General features: G+C 41.0%; 1 long non-coding RNA gene across 1 annotated transcript in view; it reads right to left on the bottom strand.

The window, feature by feature from the left end:
- Nucleotides 1-19,458, bottom strand: part of LOC307022275 — a 50,464-nt gene that overhangs the window by 22,360 nt on the left and 8,646 nt on the right. Inside the window, exon 2 of the long non-coding RNA XR_013803352.1 lies at nucleotides 13,726-13,783. This is a non-coding gene — a long non-coding RNA (uncharacterized lncRNA). The remainder of the gene's footprint in view (nucleotides 1-13,725; nucleotides 13,784-19,458) is intronic.

Raw genomic sequence — 19,458 nt, 5'->3', positions numbered from 1 at the left:
GAAGAGTTAACTCAATTGCTTGAAGTAAAAAGCTAACGTTAGGCTATTAACAAACTACATCAAGGTCACATGGCTGAGCATTACCACCGCTAAGCTAAAGGCAGTCTGTTGTTGCTGTGATTACATTATATATACTGTATATACAAATACATTTATTTTGTACGTGCTTTTACAGGTTCTCAAAATCGCTTTACAGAGGTACTGTAGTGAAAAAGGACCACACATTAAAGTGGTCTTATTCAGCCACTTGTTAGCAACCAAAGTTTTTCTGACACATCGAAGCTTGGACATTCGTTAGTGGGGTATTTACTGACATATTGCAAGTCTTAAAACCAAATGTCATAGTATCAGTTTGTGTTAACTACAGACCTTATTTTAAGGCTTCTAACCACAAACAGATTTAAAAAAAACTTCCAAATGAGAGAACCAGAAGTGTTCAAATGCTGACAAATTTCTCCATTCAGCTCGACACACAACAATACTTTCCCAAGATTCTTGTGGCCAACAAAAGAGAATCTAATTTGAATTTTAATTGAGAGAGGAGGGGGGCACATTCAAACCAGAAATATTGTAATTACATGCGTTGCCAGCTGCATGCTGCTGTTCTGTCTTTCAAAGCAAAAGCTGTACACGACTGTTTCTAAAAAGCAATTATTCGGCTGAACCTGCAGTGATTTTCTGCTTTGACTACGCCAAGCAACTCTTATTTATGGAAGTCAAACCTTGGCTGAGTAAATTTAAACAACACTCATATCATTACATACGGTGGGATGATACCGAATTTCATCATGGATAGCGTTTAATGAACTATCTACAATATGTTGAATAGAAATGATGTAGAAATGTCTGTTTTCGCCGAAATGCAAGTTGAATTTATCCCAGCATTTGTAGTTTTAACCCTTAAATGGTTTCTGTATCTTCAAGTCCAGATTAGGTTATAATCACTCACAGATAAACTTGTGTTTTGAAGCCTGTCCTCCTAAATCAATCAGAGGAAAACTGGGAAATATAGGTGTAATGTATGGGTGTAACATTGACGTAACATGGGTGTAAATTCAGAGCAATGTGGACGGTGTAATATAGCTCCCTAAATGGGCAATGTATTATGGGATATAAAGAGTGGTGAAATTGTGTCATTTTAAGCTAGATATATTAGAAAATACTAACTAATTATATATTTTTATTATGCTTGCCCATTTAACCCTCCTGTTGTCTTCGGGTCAAATCTGACCGATTTACTAATTTCATCAATCATAACTTTTTTGTTTTACATTCAATTGCATTAAGGCTTCATGATATCCGTCACAGTAGACCTTTGAACATATACAATGGCTGATCAACACTTTCATTGAATTTTGGATGATTTAGTCAACTTTGTAACACCCATACACACACAGAACAATTTGACACATTTCCCGCTCTTATGTGCCCCTCCCCCCACATGGATCACACCTGGCACACGCAATACATGTTCAGTGTCTATTCTTTGTATATTTACTGCAATTGTTCATGTATACCAGTAGTCTGATATAATATGTACAGTTTGAAAGGGTGTTAAATGAAATTTGGTGATGATTAATGGTTTTTGTGTTCATGTAATAGCAGTTAAAACAGGACAAATTTGACCGCGAACACCAAAGTAAGGGGGGGGGGGGGGGGGGGGGGGGGGAACGAAGACAATAGGAGGGTTAAGGGTTAATACAGATCATAAAGTGAGTATGAATTATTCTGGCCAGGATCATCTTGCTATGAAATGCCCACATCGGTCTTCTCCAATCAGCTCAGATGATATATACTTGTCTACTTGAATTGTCTTCTCTATGATGGTATGTTTATCAAGTTCTGTTGCTTTTACCTCTTAGAATATTTGACAAATCGTACGGTGTCCTTGGTGTGTCATGAAAGGCGCCTTAATCAAAATGTAGTATTATTATTATTATACACAGGCTAACAATCACAGCTCGTACTGCAGGAACATCTCCTTTGTCCAAATCGTTGACAAACAAGAAGACAGAGTCCCGCCCTGGTCACATGGGGTGAGATGTGTCTTCGTAATAAATCAGTGCCCTCGCTCAGATCTCCGACTGCGTTCTGAATGCAGAGAAACAGACATAACGAATGTTCAAAACACAACGTGCCGCTGCCTGCAGTCTCCATCTGTTACCGCTTTCTGTCCTTTCTCTCCTCTTCTTTCTCTATTTCTTTCTCGTTTTCTTGCTCTGAAATTCTCCCTTTCTTCTTCTTGTCACATCAGGAACATGCACTACAAAAACGGAATCGTTGACTTTAAATAAATGTATTATGTCAACAGATTTACTGTACGTCTGCTTCTCTTGATAACTGGACTCAAACTCACACTGTACATTTTACATATTCAATTTAATATGTAATAATCATTTTCTTGCATAATTAATGTATATATAATATATCCAGCATTATATTTGTTAATGGAAATTTGTATTTCTACATGTATATTTTGTTTCTTTTTAATGCTATTTCATTTCTATTTCAGAAATGTTTTGGACTGTTTATTTCTGGTGGCTTAATTTCTCTTATGTACATTGGCTTGTTTTTTATGCTGCTGCAATGCAAACCTTTCCCAAGTTGGAATCAATAAAGTACTTATCTATCTATCTATCTATCTATCTATCTATCTATCTATCCATCTATCTATCTATCTACCTATCTACCTATCTATCTATCTATCTATCTATCTATCTATCTACCTATCTATCTATCTACCTATCTATCTATCTATCTATCTATTTATCTATCTACCTATCTATCTATCTATCTATCTATCTATCTATTTATCTATCTATCTATCTACCTATCTATCTATCTACCTATCTATCTACCTATCTATCTATCTATCTATCTACCTATCTATCTATCTATCTATCTATCTATCTATCTATCTACACCGCAAAAACTTGAAATCTTGCCAAGTATACTTGTCTAATATCTAGTCTGAATATGTCTCTACTCCTGATATGACATAATAACTTCAGAGTAACACTGCAGTGAGATATCGGGTCTTGTTTTTAGACAATGCTTCATCTTGTTCAGTCAAAACATCTTATTTTGATTTGTATCTCAGATGAAACACATATTTCTTTACATATTTATTAGAAAATCACCAACTAACATCCGGAAACAGAAAACTTTGCGGCTTATATTGTAACAACATTTCCTGATTCTACTAAAATATAGTTCTCCCAGCTAATTACAAGATCTAATTCATCTAAATATCCCTTCTTATTTCAAGAAATCTAACCAAGCAAATATTCACTTGTTCTATTGGCAGATGTTTGGACTTATTTCAAGTGAAACAAACTTGTTTTCATTATTGTTTAACTTGTGTTTGGAGTGGCATTTTTTCCAGTGTATCTATCTCATAGGTTAGTTGAAAGCAATTATATCAAGTTTAAATATTAGCTTCAAGTTAATATTATTGCTTTCGACTAACCCAATACAGTTATGTGAAATCTGTTAACATAATACATTTAATTCAAGTCAGTTTTTCTCGTGTGGCAGCATGTCGTTATGTAATCAGCTTTATAAAAGAAACAGAAACGATTTGACTGCTGCTGACACAGAAATCATTTAATGAGAATGAATCAAATTAAAAGTAGCCTGGTGTAGAAGTGGTGATAAATCTTTCTTGCAGCCTCTCTCCCTCCGAACATCATTTCTTCAACACTGCTTCCTCCAATGCATCTTAATGGGATTTCATGCCTGGAGCATATTCAAGGCTGGAGCGGGAGTCTGCTGCTGCATTGTGTTATATCTGGCTGTTTCAAGAATAACTCACACGACAACTCTCTGAGCCCTCACTGAAACCCAAAAGCAAGAAGTGGAGGAAGTAGATCTTGTACTTGAGTAGAAGTAGAAATACTAAGATCTTGTACTTGAGTAAAAGTAGAAATACTAAGATCTTATAATTGAGTAAAAGTAGAAGTACTCAGATCTTGTACTTGAGTAAAAGTAGAAATACTCAGATCTTGTTCTTGAGTAAAAGTAGAAGTACTCAGATCTTGTACTCGAGTAGAAGTAGAAATACTCAGATCTTGTTCTTGAGTAAAAGTAGAAGTACTCAGATCTTGTACTTGAGTAAAAGTAGAAATACTCAGATCTTGTTCTTGAGTAAAAGTAGAAGTACTCAGATCTTGTACTTGAGTAAAAGTAGAAGTACTCAGATCTTGTACTTGAGTAAAAGTAGAAGTACTCAGATATTGTTCTTGAGTAAAAGTAGAAGTACTCAGATGTTGTACTTGAGTAAAAGTAGAAGTACTCAGATCTTGTTCTTGAGTAAAAGTAGAAGTACTAAGATCTTGTACTTGAGTAAAAGTAGAAGTACTCAGATCTTGTACTTGAGTAAAAGTAGAAGTACCAGAGTGTAGGAATACTCTGTTACAGTAAAAGTCCTGCATTCAAAATGTTCCTCAACTGAAAGTAGAAAAGTATTCTCATCAAAATATAGTGAAAGTAGCGACAGTAAAAGTAGTCATTGTGCAGATTGGTCCATTTCAGAATAATAGATATGATATGTTTTATAATGATTGATCATGAAAGTGTTCTCAAAGCTGGTAAAGGTGCAGCTAGTTTGAATGACTTTGTATACTGCAGGGTAGCTGGTGGATTTACTCCAGGTGGAACTAAAGTCTGATTTAACACTTGATTATATTTCACATCATTCATCCACATCTGTAAAGTAACTAAAGGTATTAACTGTAGAGGGGTATAAGTAGGACAAGTACTTAAGTAACGTACAAATCCCTTAAAATTGTCCTTAAGAACAGTATTTTACTAATTCAGTTACTTTACACCACTGCCACTGCGTATAAATACAACCTGAATAATTGAGCCAGAGCAGTCAGTGAGTTCACCGAGAGGAAGTTCCTAAAAAAGTGCATCATTCCCCCGAGGCAGTGACATGGTGACGGCTTCAGTCCTGTCTGATAGCTGAGGATGTGCCTAAAAATAATAATCACTAAGTCCAGAAATATCTGTAATAGACGACATGTCCGGGGGCCAGAGGGTCTGAGTGTCCACCGACACTAACAAGGAGCTCTGAAACCATCATTCGGCCTGGATGGAAACTCAATACAGCTGGAAATGTAGTTCACACATTTCCATGCAGACAGGGTGTTATGGATTAAACACACACACACACACACACACACACCTCCTAACAGTCCCTGAATGCATCACAGACCCACTTGTTGAAGCGTTTGTTTGTGTTTTATTGATCGCAATTAAAGCGCCTGTGGGTGGAGGTGAAAGAAGACATTGTGGTTCTCACCAATGCATCCTTCCTACTTTAATCAAACCAAGTGTAACCTGTACATGCATTTCTTTCAATAGAAAAACTCTATATGAGTGCTCAGAACATAAACACAGTCAGAATATAACTTTAATGTGTTTCACTTCAGATGACAAGCGGTGGAAAATACATCATATCCTGCGTGTAACTAGAACATAAGACTTTGTTTCATCCGTGCACCCTTTTCATGTCACCAATGTGGTCAAATTAATTATTATATCCTTTACTGTAGTAGTGAGCCCACATGGTAAGAACTGAATATTATAATTTATTAAGAAAGGTCTACATTTATTTCAGTGTTATGCCAGAAATATGTAACATTTTATAGTCAAATAAAAAGCTAGTCTCATGACCCTTTGTGACGACATGTTCGACATTTACTGAAGATTTGATCCATTCATATATTTTACATGTTGACCCACTCAGGGTCACTGGGCCAATCCAAGCTTTAACTGCGTATGAGACACACAGCAAGAAAAACCTCTAAGTAATAATACGTCAAACTAATACTAACTTTTGTCCTTTTCGTCACACACACACACACACACACACACACACACACACACACACACACACACACACACACACACACACACACACACACACACACACACACACACACACACACACACACACACACACACACACACACACACACACACACACACACACACACACACACACACACACACACACACACACACACACACACACACACACACACACACACACACATCTGTCCCCTCCACACAAACCACTGTCCCCATCTCTTCACTTTCATAAATGAAGAGAGACAGAGAGACAGAGAGACAGAGAGACAGAGAGACACACACACACACACACACACACACACACACACACACACACACACACACACACACACACACACACACACACACACACACACACACACACACACACACACACACACACACACACACACACACACACACACACACACACACACACACACACACACACACACACACACACACACACACACACATCTGTCCCCTCCACACAAACCACTGTCCCCATCTCTTCACTTTCATAAATGAAGAGAGACAGAGAGACAGAGAGACAGAGAGACAGAGAGACAGAGAGACAGAGAGACAGAGAGACACACACACACACACACACACACACACACACACACACACACACACACACACACACACACACACACACACACACACACACACACACACACACACACACACACACACACACACACACCTGTCCCTTCCACACAAACCACTGTCCCCAGCTCTTCACTTTCATAAATGAAGAGAGACAGAGAGACAGAGAGACACACACACACACACACACACACACACACACACACACACACACACACACACACACACACACACACACACACACACACACACACACACACACACACACACACACACACACACACACACACACACACACACACACACACACACACACACACACACACACACACACACACACACACACACACACACACACACACACACACACACCGTGGTCATGTTCCGCTCTGCAGGCTCTCAGACCACCTGAGGGTATCACATCCCAGGTTTGTTTTCCCTGCATCTGCTCCATCAGAGAAGAGCAGGCCTCATTAGTGTGTGGCCCCTGTAGGGTCCCGAGGCCCCTAAACCCACAACAGCCAACCTCCGGTGGACCCTCGGGCCCCTAAACCCCCTAACAACAACAAATCACTGAAACAAAAACGTGTGCTAGCTCCCCTAATGCCCAAATCTTTTACACTTCAAAAACACAATTATGCTAATGCCAGGAATCATTTGCCATTCCAGCTCTGATTTAATGCGGCCTTTTAGTGGGGAAAGCTAATTAGAGGGCTTTAATTAACATGTGCGACACACACACACACTGAAGAGAAGAAGTGCGAAGGAGCCTGTCGATCAGCGAGAGGGCGAGAGAGGAAGGGAAGTCTGAAAGCTATGCAAATGAGGCGAGGGAGCGCCACGGGAGGCGTGGATATCTGCCGCTACAACGCTTTCTGTAAATATCACCGTGACCCGTAGACAGAGAAGAGTCAGCTCATTAACTCAGACGGGAAGGTGTCACATGACTCAGCCCACCAGGGTCAACGCTGATATGATGCAACTCAGTGAGGGGAGCCATTATTAATACATGGACAAAACGCACGATTTAAACTCCTGTCCTGAAATGCTAATCCTCCATTCCTGTCACATTATGTATAACTCAGGGAGGATGAACTACTGGACTCTCCTGGATATGCAGCCAGTCAATGCATACACAACCAGAGATGGCAAAAGTACACACATTCTTTACTCAAGTAGAAGTACAGATACTCGTGTTTAAAAATACTCTGGTGAAAGTAGAAGTACTGACTAAACTTCCTTACTCAAGTAAAAGTAAAGAGGCTTTGAAATGTACTTCAGTAAAAAGTACCCATAACTAGCAGCTGTTTTAAAGAGTACCTGACCTCCCTTTATATTAATAGAACAATAATGTCATTGTTAGCTAATGAATGTTTCCATGCTGAACAACGGCAACATGACAACGTTTCCATTGGTCCCTCTTCTTTAGAGAAGACCAGGAAATGATGGATACACGGATCGTGTTCAAATCAATAGGCACGTAATGACTCTAGATAATAATGATCACGCCACCAAACACACATTCAGACTAAAGGAACCAGCCTGTTTGGAAAATGAGAGAAGAAGAAAGTACAGGTATTTGAGTTCAACATGTAAGAAGTAGAAAGTACAGGTATTTGTGTTCAACATGTAAGAAGTAGAAAGTACAGGTATTTGTGTTCAACATGTAAGAAGTAGAAAGTTCAGGTATTTGGGCTCAAAGTGTAAGAAGTAGAAAGTACAAGTATTTGTGTTCAACATGTAAGAAGTCAAAGTAAAAAGTCGTCAGAAAAGTAAGTAGTGGAGTAAAGTACTGATACCAGAAACATGTACTTAAGTTCAGTAACAAAGTATTTGAACTCCACTACTTCCCACCTCTGTATATAACGCTTCTCATTACCGCAGATTGAAAGGTAAACTCTGCATTATTGTTGCACAGAATATCATCATCATACCAACAGGTAGAGGAACGTATAGTGAAAGCAATCACCTCAAGTTGTACTGCAGTGTTACCTCTGAAAACACACAGAAAATGAGTATAATGAAACAAGATTGGAGCTGAAAGAAAAACATTAAAGCTTTTATCACTTAGATTGGAGTTTAACAAAGTTCTTTAATATCTAATATGAAGATGCTTCAGCGTTTTTATTGGAGGAAGTTATATAGCGCCATTTAAAAGTAGTTATTTAAAACATTAAGCAGCTGGGTATAATGTAGTTTACTTGATATACGTGACAATAGTTTGGCCATAATGTCTTGATTAGTCAAATCAAATCAAGTTTTATTTATATAGCACATTTTTAATACGATTTTTGGTCGAGCCAAAGTGCTGAACATATAATAAGAATACCCTACACTACAGTAAAGACACTTTAGAGCAAATACAACAGCACAGTTTGTGCAGAATATCAGTGTGAGAAAACGAATTAGTCAATTGTATTTTGCATTATCTATAGGGGGTTAGCCCTGACCCTGACAGTGAGAGTGTTTTCATGTTTGAAAACAGTCTCACTGTCTTATTAAACTCTCAATACGGAGTGTTTTCATTTACTCTAATTGTTCTTTAGGCATTTTGATCAAAATAACATTCCCTTTTCAGTTTATATTTTGTTTAAAAGCCACATTTTTTCAAATGAATTCCGAGTTATAACAATACTCAACATCTTGTTCATTGCTTTCCATTAAAATGTAGGACATAGTGTCCGAGTCTCTAAGGACAGAAGACTGCTTCTGACTCCATGCCCCTAATCCTGAATGGCCGCTACAGGGTTTCCTCCTGGGATCGATGCAGCAGCAGGGACTGAAAGGAGGAAGTGGGATAAGATGGTGGCATCATGTGAAACCACTTTAAAATTCATAGAACGAGCGGTCCTCGGTGAGTAAAACACTCTCACGGTATTGATCTTCCTTCTCTCTGACCTTTTTCACTTGGTTACTTTAAACCAAGAATAGGAAATGCATTATTAATGTTAAAGTTATATATTTCATGGAATCGAACGCTGATATTGACATTATTTATGTCGAATGGACATCTTTTTAGCACTCTTGGCATTTCCAAACCTCTCTGGGAGCGGTCTCCATTGTTGGATACAGGTTTTTCATCATGTAGGGCGGCCAATAGGGTTTTATCAAATTCAAGGCGATACCAGAGGGTTCTCTTTTCTTTGTATCTACTATAAAGGCACCATAGATGGAGCTTCATTATTTTTTCATCCAACATGGAGGCATCGAAGAGGGCACTTTTTCAAGAGTTTAAAAACAAAAAAAACTTGTGTCAACCAGAGGATACATCATACATGACGTCATTTGTAATATTCAACCTCACTTTAAACTCTCTCCTAACTGTGTATATCAGTATGTAGTGTCTCTACTTTAAAGAGTCCTCTCCTGCTGATGTTCAGGTGTATATCAGTATGTAGTGTCTCTACTTTAAAGAGTCCTCTCCTGCTGATGTTCAGGTGTATATCAGTATGTAGTGCCTCTACTTTAAAGAGTCCTCTCCTGCTGATGTTCAGGTGTATATCAGTATGTAGTGCCTCTACTTTAAAGAGTCCTCTCCTGCTGATGTTCAGGTGTATATCAGTATGTAATGTCTCTACTTTAAAGAGTCCTCTCCTGCTGATATTCAGGTGTATATCAGTATGTAGTGTCTCTACTTTAAAGAGTCCTCTCCTGCTGATGTTCAGGTGTATATCAGTATGTAGTGTATCTACTTTAAAGAGTCCTCTCCTGCTGATGTTCAGGTGTATATCAGTATGTAGTGTATCTACTTTAAAGAGTCCTCTCCTGCTGATGTTCAGGTGTATATCAGTATGTAGTGTCTCTACTTTAAAGAGTCCTCTCCTGCTGATGTTCAGGTGTATATCAGTATGTAGTGTCTCTACTTTAAAGAGTCCTCTCCTGCTGATGTTCAGGTGTATATCAGTATGTAGTGTCTCTACTTTAAAGAGTCCTCTCCTGCTGATGTTCAGGTGTATATCAGTATGTAGTATATCTACTTTAAAGAGTCCTCTCCTGCTGATGTTCAGGTGTATATCAGTATGTAGTGTCTCTACTTTAAAGAGTCCTCTCCTGCTGATGTTCAGGTGTATATCAGTATGTAGTGTATCTACTTTAAAGAGTCCTCTCCTGCTGATGTTCAGGTGTATATCAGTATGTAGTGTCTCTACTTTAAAGAGTCCTCTCCTGCTGATGTTCAGGTGTATATCAGTATGTAGTGTCTCTACTTTAAAGAGTCCTCTCCTGCTGATGTTCAGGTGTATATCAGTATGTAGTGTCTCTACTTTAAAGAGTCCTCTCCTGCTGATGTTCAGGTGTATATCAGTATGTAGTATATCTACTTTAAAGAGTCCTCTCCTGCTGATGTTCAGGTGTATATCAGTATGTAGTGTCTCTACTTTAAAGAGTCCTCTCCTGCTGATGATCAGGTGTATATCAGTATGTAGTGTCTCTACTTTAAAGAGTCCTCTCCTGCTGATGATCAGGTGTATATCAGTATGTAGTGTCTCTACTTTAAAGAGTCCTCTCCTGCTGATGTTCAGGTGTATATCAGTATGTAGTGTCTCTACTTTAAAGAGTCCTCTCCTGCTGATGTTCAGGTGTATATCAGTATGTAGTGTCTCTACTTTAAAGAGTCCTCTCCTGCTGATGTTCAGGTGTATATCAGTATGTAGTGTCTCTACTTTAAAGAGTCCTCTCCTGCTGATGTTCAGGTGTATATCAGTATGTAGTGTCTCTACTTTAAAGAGTCCTCTCCTGCTGATGTTCAGGTGTATATCAGTATGTAGTGCCTCTACTTTAAAGAGTCCTCTCCTGCTGATGTTCAGGTGTATATCAGTATGTAGTGCCTCTACTTTAAAGAGTCCTCTCCTGCTGATGTTCAGGTGTATATCAGTATGTAATGTCTCTACTTTAAAGAGTCCTCTCCTGCTGATATTCAGGTATATATCAGTATGTAGTGTCTCTACTTTAAAGAGTCCTCTCCTGCTGATGTTCAGGTGTATATCAGTATGTAGTGTCTCTACTTTAAAGAGTCCTCTCCTGCTGATGTTCAGGTGTATATCAGTATGTAGTGTATCTACTTTAAAGAGTCCTCTCCTGCTGATGTTCAGGTGTATATCAGTATGTAGTGTATCTACTTTAAAGAGTCCTCTCCTGCTGATGTTCAGGTGTATATCAGTATGTAGTGTCTCTACTTTAAAGAGTCCTCTCCTGCTGATGTTCAGGTGTATATCAGTATGTAGTGTCTCTACTTTAAAGAGTCCTCTCCTGCTGATGTTCAGGTGTATATCAGTATGTAGTGTCTCTACTTTAAAGAGTCCTCTCCTGCTGATGTTCAGGTGTATATCAGTATGTAGTGTCTCTACTTTAAAGAGTCCTCTCCTGCTGATGTTCAGGTGTATATCAGTATGTAGTATATCTACTTTAAAGAGTCCTCTCCTGCTGATGTTCAGGTGTATATCAGTATGTAGTGTCTCTACTTTAAAGAGTCCTCTCCTGCTGATGTTCAGGTGTATATCAGTATGTAGTGTATCTACTTTAAAGAGTCCTCTCCTGCTGATGTTCAGGTGTATATCAGTATGTAGTGTCTCTACTTTAAAGAGTCCTCTCCTGCTGATGTTCAGGTGTATATCAGTATGTAGTGTCTCTACTTTAAAGAGTCCTCTCCTGCTGATGTTCAGGTGTATATCAGTATGTAGTGTCTCTACTTTAAAGAGTCCTCTCCTGCTGATGTTCAGGTGTATATCAGTATGTAGTGTCTCTACTTTAAAGAGTCCTCTCCTGCTGATGTTCAGGTGTATATCAGTATGTAGTATATCTACTTTAAAGAGTCCTCTCCTGCTGATGTTCAGGTGTATATCAGTATGTAGTGTCTCTACTTTAAAGAGTCCTCTCCTGCTGATGATCAGGTGTATATCAGTATGTAGTGTCTCTACTTTAAAGAGTCCTCTCCTGCTGATGATCAGGTGTATATCAGTATGTAGTGTCTCTACTTTAAAGAGTCCTCTCCTGCTGATGTTCAGGTGTATATCAGTATGTAGTGTCTCTACTTTAAAGAGTCCTCTCCTGCTGATGTTCAGGTGTATATCAGTATGTAGTGTCTCTACTTTAAAGAGTCCTCTCCTGCTGATGTTCAGGTGTATATCAGTATGTAGTGTCTCTACTTTAAAGAGTCCTCTCCTGCTGATGTTCAGGTGTATATCAGTATGTAGTGTCTCTACTTTAAAGAGTCCTCTCCTGCTGATGTTCAGGTGTATATCAGTATGTAGTATCTCTACTTTAAAGAGTCCTCTCCTGCTGATGTTCAGGTGTATATCAGTATGTAGTGTCTCTACTTTAAAGAGTCCTCTCCTGCTGATGTTCAGGTGTATATCAGTATCTAGTGTCTCTACATGTCTCCATGCTTTAATGTTCAAAAAGCTCTTTATTTTTCTCATACTGCCTGTGCTGCAGCACCTCTTTTCACCCTCTGTCTGAAACCAGAGCCCAGTCTGCTCTGATTGGTTAGCTGGCCGGCTCTATTGTGATTGGTCAACCGCTTAGAGATGTCCCGCCCCTTAGACTATAACGTATAATAAGTTGGAGTGCTAGCCAATGAAGCACGAGTGTTACATAGTGATGTCACTCAGACACTGTTTCCAGACCATCTACATGCACAGAAACCTATACAACACACTACAGGAAAAAGAAGACCCCCAAAAAGCAGAATTAAATCCTGCTTTAAATTTCACTGTTGGCTTTTTTTGTGAAGCAGTCACTGGAAACACTTGTAAAGACGCTTAGTGCTAACTGCAAGCATTAGACACAAATATTTCTGAAAAACAAGAACATTTCTGCGTTTCTTTGTTTGTCAGTTTGATATATTTTAGGCAGTATTGGAATAAGCAGGAGCGCTGAACTCCCTGTGTCCCGCTGGTATCTACATCTGCTGTGCAGCGCGGATTCAGACTGCAGCTGCATCTGTTATTGACTGGCTTTATTAAAACAACATGAGTTAGTTTCACTGCACTGTAAGCAAATACACCAGCTGCTGCTGCTGCTCTGTGGTTTCTCCGAGGCTCTGTGTTAAATCACACTAGCTGCTAAATTGACAGAAAACTTTTAGAATATTTAGAATCGACCTTGAGGCTGTGACCATACTGGTGTAAAAAAAAAAAAGTACACGTCACATGGTGTTCACACTTCATTAAGGGGCTGATGCTAACTTTGGGCTACCATCCATCATGTCAGGATGCGTGTTATTAATCTTTTACGGGAGAAAGTGAGAGAAGAGAGTCTTACCTCTGTGTTCAGTCTTCAGTCCCAGCGAGAGCGTCAGGGCACGTCATGTCCTCTTGACCTGGAGACAAGGTGTGCAGAGGAAAGAACATCAGTGTTGCAGGAACTCATTCACAAACTGATGTTAGGAAGACATGTCTTATTAAAACATGCCATGTGTTCTGTCGTTCACCAATGGCTTCAAGAGCAACCTTATTTTACATTTTAGATTCAACTTCATCGTCAACGAAATGCAAAAAAGTGTAACAAGTAGTAAAGTGCATGAGTTTTCAATGAATTCACATAACAGAACAATACTGTAGTAATGTAAATAATGTATGAATGAACATATCTTTACATAAGATTCAGATTTAGAAGCATATAGATATATATATATATATATACACTGAACAAAAATATAAACGCAACACTTTTGTTTTTGCTCCCATTTTTCATGAGATGAACTCAAAAGATCTAAAACATTTTCTATATACACAAAATAACCATTTCTCTCAAATATTGTTAACAAATCTGAAAAAATCTGTGATAGTGAGCACTTCTCCTTTGCCGAGGTAATCCATCCGATCTCACAGGTGTGGCATATCAAGATGCTGATTAGACAGCATGATTATTGCACAGCTGTGCCTTAGGCTGGCCTCAATAAAAAGCCACTCTGAAACATGCAGTTTTGCTTTATTGGGGGGGTCTGGGGGGGTCCGAAAACCCTAGGGTTAAACCCTAACCCTAACCCTAACATGTCACCCATCACCTTCACATAGAGTTGATCAGGTTGTTGATTGTGGCCATGTTGGTCCACTCCTCTTCAATGGCTGTGCCAAGTTGCCGGATATTGGCAGGAACTGGAACACGCTGTCGTGTACGCCGATCCAGAGCATCCCAAACATGCTCAATGGGTGACATGTTAGGGTTAGGGTTAAACCTGACTGGTTTTCGGACCCCCCCGGACCCCCCCAATAAAGCAAAACTGCACGTTTCAGAGTGGCCTTTTATTGTGGCCAGCCTAAGGCACACCTGTGCAATAATCATGCTGTCTAATCAGCATCTTGATATGCCACACCTGTGAGGTGGGATGGATTATCTCGGCAAAGGAGAAGTGCTCACTATCACAGATTTTTTCCGATTTGTGAACAATATTTGAGAGAAATGGTTATTTTTTGTATATAGAAAATGTTTTAGATCTTTGAGTTCATCTCATGAAAAATGGGAGCAAAAACAAAAGTGTTGCGTTTATATTTTTGTTCAGTGTAAATATATATCCATCCATCTATCTATCCTATCTGTCTGTCTGTCTATCTAGCTATCTAAAATAGGACGTTTTAAAAACCTCAAGTCTTTCTGCCGTACAATAATTCATATTTCGATTGTTATTTACTTTATTGGTGCTTTTATTCAACATCTGAATGCTTCTTCACTACGGGTCGCTCAGGATTAAACGCAGACACTTTGCTTATATAGCGCAGATATATTTTGTATGAGTATTACAATCAAATCCTCATCAGTGCGTGTCAGTAAACAGCCTTTCATATCGCTCATGAAGAAATCAATCTAACGCAGGGAGAGACGGCGCAGAAAAACAAAATGGCAGTGTTGCTGATGTTGCCGTCAGAGGGCCTTTATAGTGAACTTGATTAAAAGAAAATTGCTTTCGAGTGCTCTCAGCAGGCTGGAGGGTGGAGCTGGGGCTTTTTCACTAACTAGCTTTCAGGCGGAGATGAAGAAACGCTTTGAAAGAGCCCGAGGACAAAGAGTGGTGACACGGTGGCGCAATATTACAACTATTATCATTTTCAATACTTTCTCATTTATTTCTGAGATGAAATTCATTTCTGTCTCACAAGTGATTATTTTCTCTCTCTGTGATTAAAGGGGTTTCTCTGTAGAATAACTTTTTCATTCAAAACTTGGATTTTTTAAATTACACTGAGCCACTGTGTGACTCACATTGCTGCTACATAAAAAAAACAACACATTGAAATAATTGGATCGTTTTTTGTCCTTTTTCTTAGAACACATAGTTTCAATGACAAAAAAAACAGATGTGCGGGTGGTCCATTTTTAAACCCCCCTCCCCCCCTACAAAAACTGGATAGTTTACTTTAATTAAATGTATTACAGTCTGTCAACACATTTCACACAACTGTATTTGGTTAGTTGAAAGCAATAATCTTAAAGGTAGGGTAGGTAAGAATGGAGACACCAGCTCGAGTGTGCTAGAATTTGAAAGTACGCAGCCGAAAAAAATCTGCCCCTTCCTTCAGACTTCCTTACAGAGCCCCTCCTCCAACACACACGAACGCGCACATGGGGTCTAATCGCCAAACATTCCTAGCATTCGGTGCCATTTAGGTCCCCACCATATTATATCATATATTTTGTATTTAAAAGGTCTAATGCTTATTTTTTAAAAGCTTGATTTTAAATGTTTATCCCCCTCTACCATACAGCAACAATTTTATTTTGGCAGGATATAAAAAATTCGAAATAATTACTCTGATTTTAGCACAAGTAGGCCAAATTGCTGTGTCCCCAATCATGTTTGCTCAACTTCTGTAACAGATGTACAAAAAGAAACCAATAAATACAAACAAATTCTACATTTTTGTGAGTGTTGTATGACCCTTTTGCTAATATTCCTCACCAAATTGAAATTGTTGTTATTAATTCATTTGTATTGAAAATAAAGTGTGTGTCCCCTGTTTGAATGTCCCCCCGGTTACTCTGATTTGAATCCCTCTGGACACGCCCCTTTACTATTCTACTATTTGTATGACTCAAGAAGAAGAAGAAGGATACATTTTGAGTGGGAAATAATCTTCAAGAAGCAGAGTGAATGCGTTCTTCCTTCAACGTTCTTCTAATGTTTTAAAGAACTTAACTATTGCGGTAAAGCATAAAATGTCCACCCTGTTATGCTCATTTTTAGTGGAACTGATTATTTGTTTTACATTTAGAAAATATGGTGAATATATCTATCAAATATATGTTTCTGTTGTCACCAAGTGCTAGCTTGATTATCATCACACATGTAGCAATAGCCAAGTTTAGCATAAAATGTCCACCCTGTTACCGTCCACCCTGTTACTATTTTTCACAGTAACAGGGTGCACACACAGTAACTGGGGATGGTAAAAAAAAAAAAATGTTTAAGAATAATATCCTGAGCTTGACCAAAATATTTTTCTTATACTTTAACAAGCCGTCATTCAGATTAATTAAAAAAAACATGGAAAATTATGTTTTTTATTTTTGAATACCCTAGCTGAAATGGCACCGAATGCTAGGAATGACCCCATTACATTCATCTGTGTATTCTTGGCATATATTGTTTCATCAAAACAAGTCTCTCCTGATTGAAATACAGTTATGTGAAATGTATTGACATATAATTAAAGTCAACGTTTGAGTTTTTGTCGATTCTCACTATATGAACATGAAATAGAGGAAATATATGTAAGCATGAACGGTTAAATAAAGGGGGGAATTTTTTTTATAATAAAATCACATTTTATCTCGTTAAGTATCTACTTGACAGCAGGGGCTCTTTAATTTTGGAAGTGTCAAATTTGTATAATTTATTCCTTCTTGAATTCAAAATGACATCAGGAGATCAAATACGGTTTTCTAATTTCCATGAAATGTTCGTTCTAATTGGCTTTTACAGGGTGCAGCGAGCGCCGGTGAATAATTTAACTACTTAGCTTTAAAGTAGTCTGACTTTGGGGAGAAAAGTATTGGAAATCCATTACAGTGCAGGGTTAACGCTTTCTTTTTTAAAGCCATTATCCAGAATAAGTCATTCGCTTTGGATTTAAATTTCGTCTTTCGTCTCATCTTGTCTTGTAAGCAACACAGAGAAAAAAAAGGACTCTTGGTGTGTTGTTTTTTAGTTCAGTCAGACAACTCACGTGTTTCTTAATATGTTTATTAGAAGCAGCATATAGGCGGAAGCTGGGGTGGAAGCTTGGGTGGAAGCTGGGGTGGAGCTGGGGTGGAGCTGGGGTGGAAGCTAGGGTGGAAGCTGGGGTGGAAGCTGGGGTGGAGCTGGGGTGGAAGCTAGGGTGGAAGCTGGGGTGGAAGCTGGGGTGGAGCTGGGGTGGAGCTGTGGTGGAAGCTGGGGTGGAAGCTGGGGTGGAGCTGGGGTGGAAGCTAGGGTGGAAGCTGGGGTGGAAGCTGGGGTGGAGCTGGGGTGGAGCTGTGGTGGAAGCTGGGGTGGAAGCTGGGGTGGAGCTGGGGTGGAAGCTAGGGTGGAAGCTAGGGTGGAAGTTGGGGGTGGAGCTGGGGTGGAAACTGGGGTGGAAGTTGGGGGTGGAGCTGGGGTGGAAGCTGGGGTGGAAGCTGGGGTGGAGCTGGGGTGGAGCTGGGGTGGAAGCTAGGGTGGAAGCTGGGGTGGAAGCTGGGGTGGAAGCTGGGGTGGAAGCTGGAGTGGAAGCTGGGGTGGAAGCTGGGGTGGAAGCAGGGGTGGAAGCTGGGGTGGAAGCTGGAGTGGAAGCTGGGGTGGAAGCTGGGGTGGAGCTGGGGTGGAGCTGGGGTGGAAGCTGGGGTGGAAGCTGGGGTGGAAGCTGGAGTGGAAGCTGGGGTGGAAGCTGTGGTGGAGCTGGGGTGGAAGCTGGGGTGGAGCTGGGGTGGAAGCTGGGGTGGAAACTGGGGTGGAAGCTGGGGTGGAAGTTGGGGGTGGAGCTGGGGTGGAAACTGGGGTGGAGCTGGGGTGGAAACTGGGGTGGAGCTGGGGTGGAAGCTGGGGTGGAAACTGGGGTGGAAGCTGGGGTGGAAGTTGGGGGTGGAGCTGGGGTGGAAGCTGGTGTGGAAGCAGGGGTGGAAGCTGGAGGTGGAGCTGGGGTGGAAGCTGGGGTGGAGCTGGGGTGGAAGCTGGGGTGGAAGCTGGGGTGGAGCTGGGGTGGAAGCTGGGGTGGAAGCTGGGGTGGAAGCTGAGGTGGAAGCTGGGGTGGAAGCTGGGGTGGAAACTGGGGTGGAAGCTGGGGTGGAAGCTGGGGTGGAAGCTGGGGTGGAAGCTGGGGTGGAAGCTGGGGTGGAGTTGGGGTGGAATCTGGGGTGGAAGCTGGGGTGGAAGCTGGGGTGGAAGCTGGGGTGGAGGCTGGGGTGGAAGCTGGAGTGGAAGCTGGAGTGGAAGCTGGGGTGGAAGCTGGGGTGGAAGCTGGAGTGGAAGCTGGGGTGGAAGCTGGGGTGGAAGCTGGGGTGGAAGCTGGGGTGGAAACTGGGGTGGAAGCTGAGGTGGAAGCTGGGATAGAGCTGGGGTGGAAGCTGGGGTGGACGCTGGGGTGGAGGCTGGGGGTGGAGCTGGGGTGGAAGCTGGGGTGGAAGCTGGGGTGGAAGCTGGGGTGGAGCTGGGGTGGAGCTGGGGTGGAAGCTGGGGTGGAAGCTGGGGTGGAAGCTGGGGTGGAGCTGGGGTGGAGCTGGGGTGGAAGCTGGAGTGGAAGCTGGGGTGGAAGCTGAGGTGGAAGCTGGGGTGGAAGGTGGAGTGGAAGCTGGGGTGGAAGCTGGGGTGGAAGCTGGGGTGGAAGCTGGGGTGGAGCTGGGGTGGAAGCTCGGGTGGAGCTGGGGTGGAAGCTGGGGTGGAGGCTGGGGTGGAAGCTGGGGTTGGAAGCTGGAGTGGAAGCTGGGGTGGAAGCTGGGGGTGGAGCTGGGGTGGAAGCTGGGGTGGAGGCTGGGGTGGAAGCTGGGGTGGAAGCTGGGGTGGAAGCTGGGGTGGAGCTGGTTTGGAAGCTGGGGGTGGAAGCT

The sequence above is a fragment of the Notothenia rossii genome (genome assembly GCF_949606895.1).
Source record: "Notothenia rossii genome assembly, chromosome: 10".
NCBI lineage: Eukaryota > Metazoa > Chordata > Actinopteri > Perciformes > Nototheniidae > Notothenia > Notothenia rossii.
This window is presented reverse-complemented; position numbering and strand designations above follow the sequence as displayed.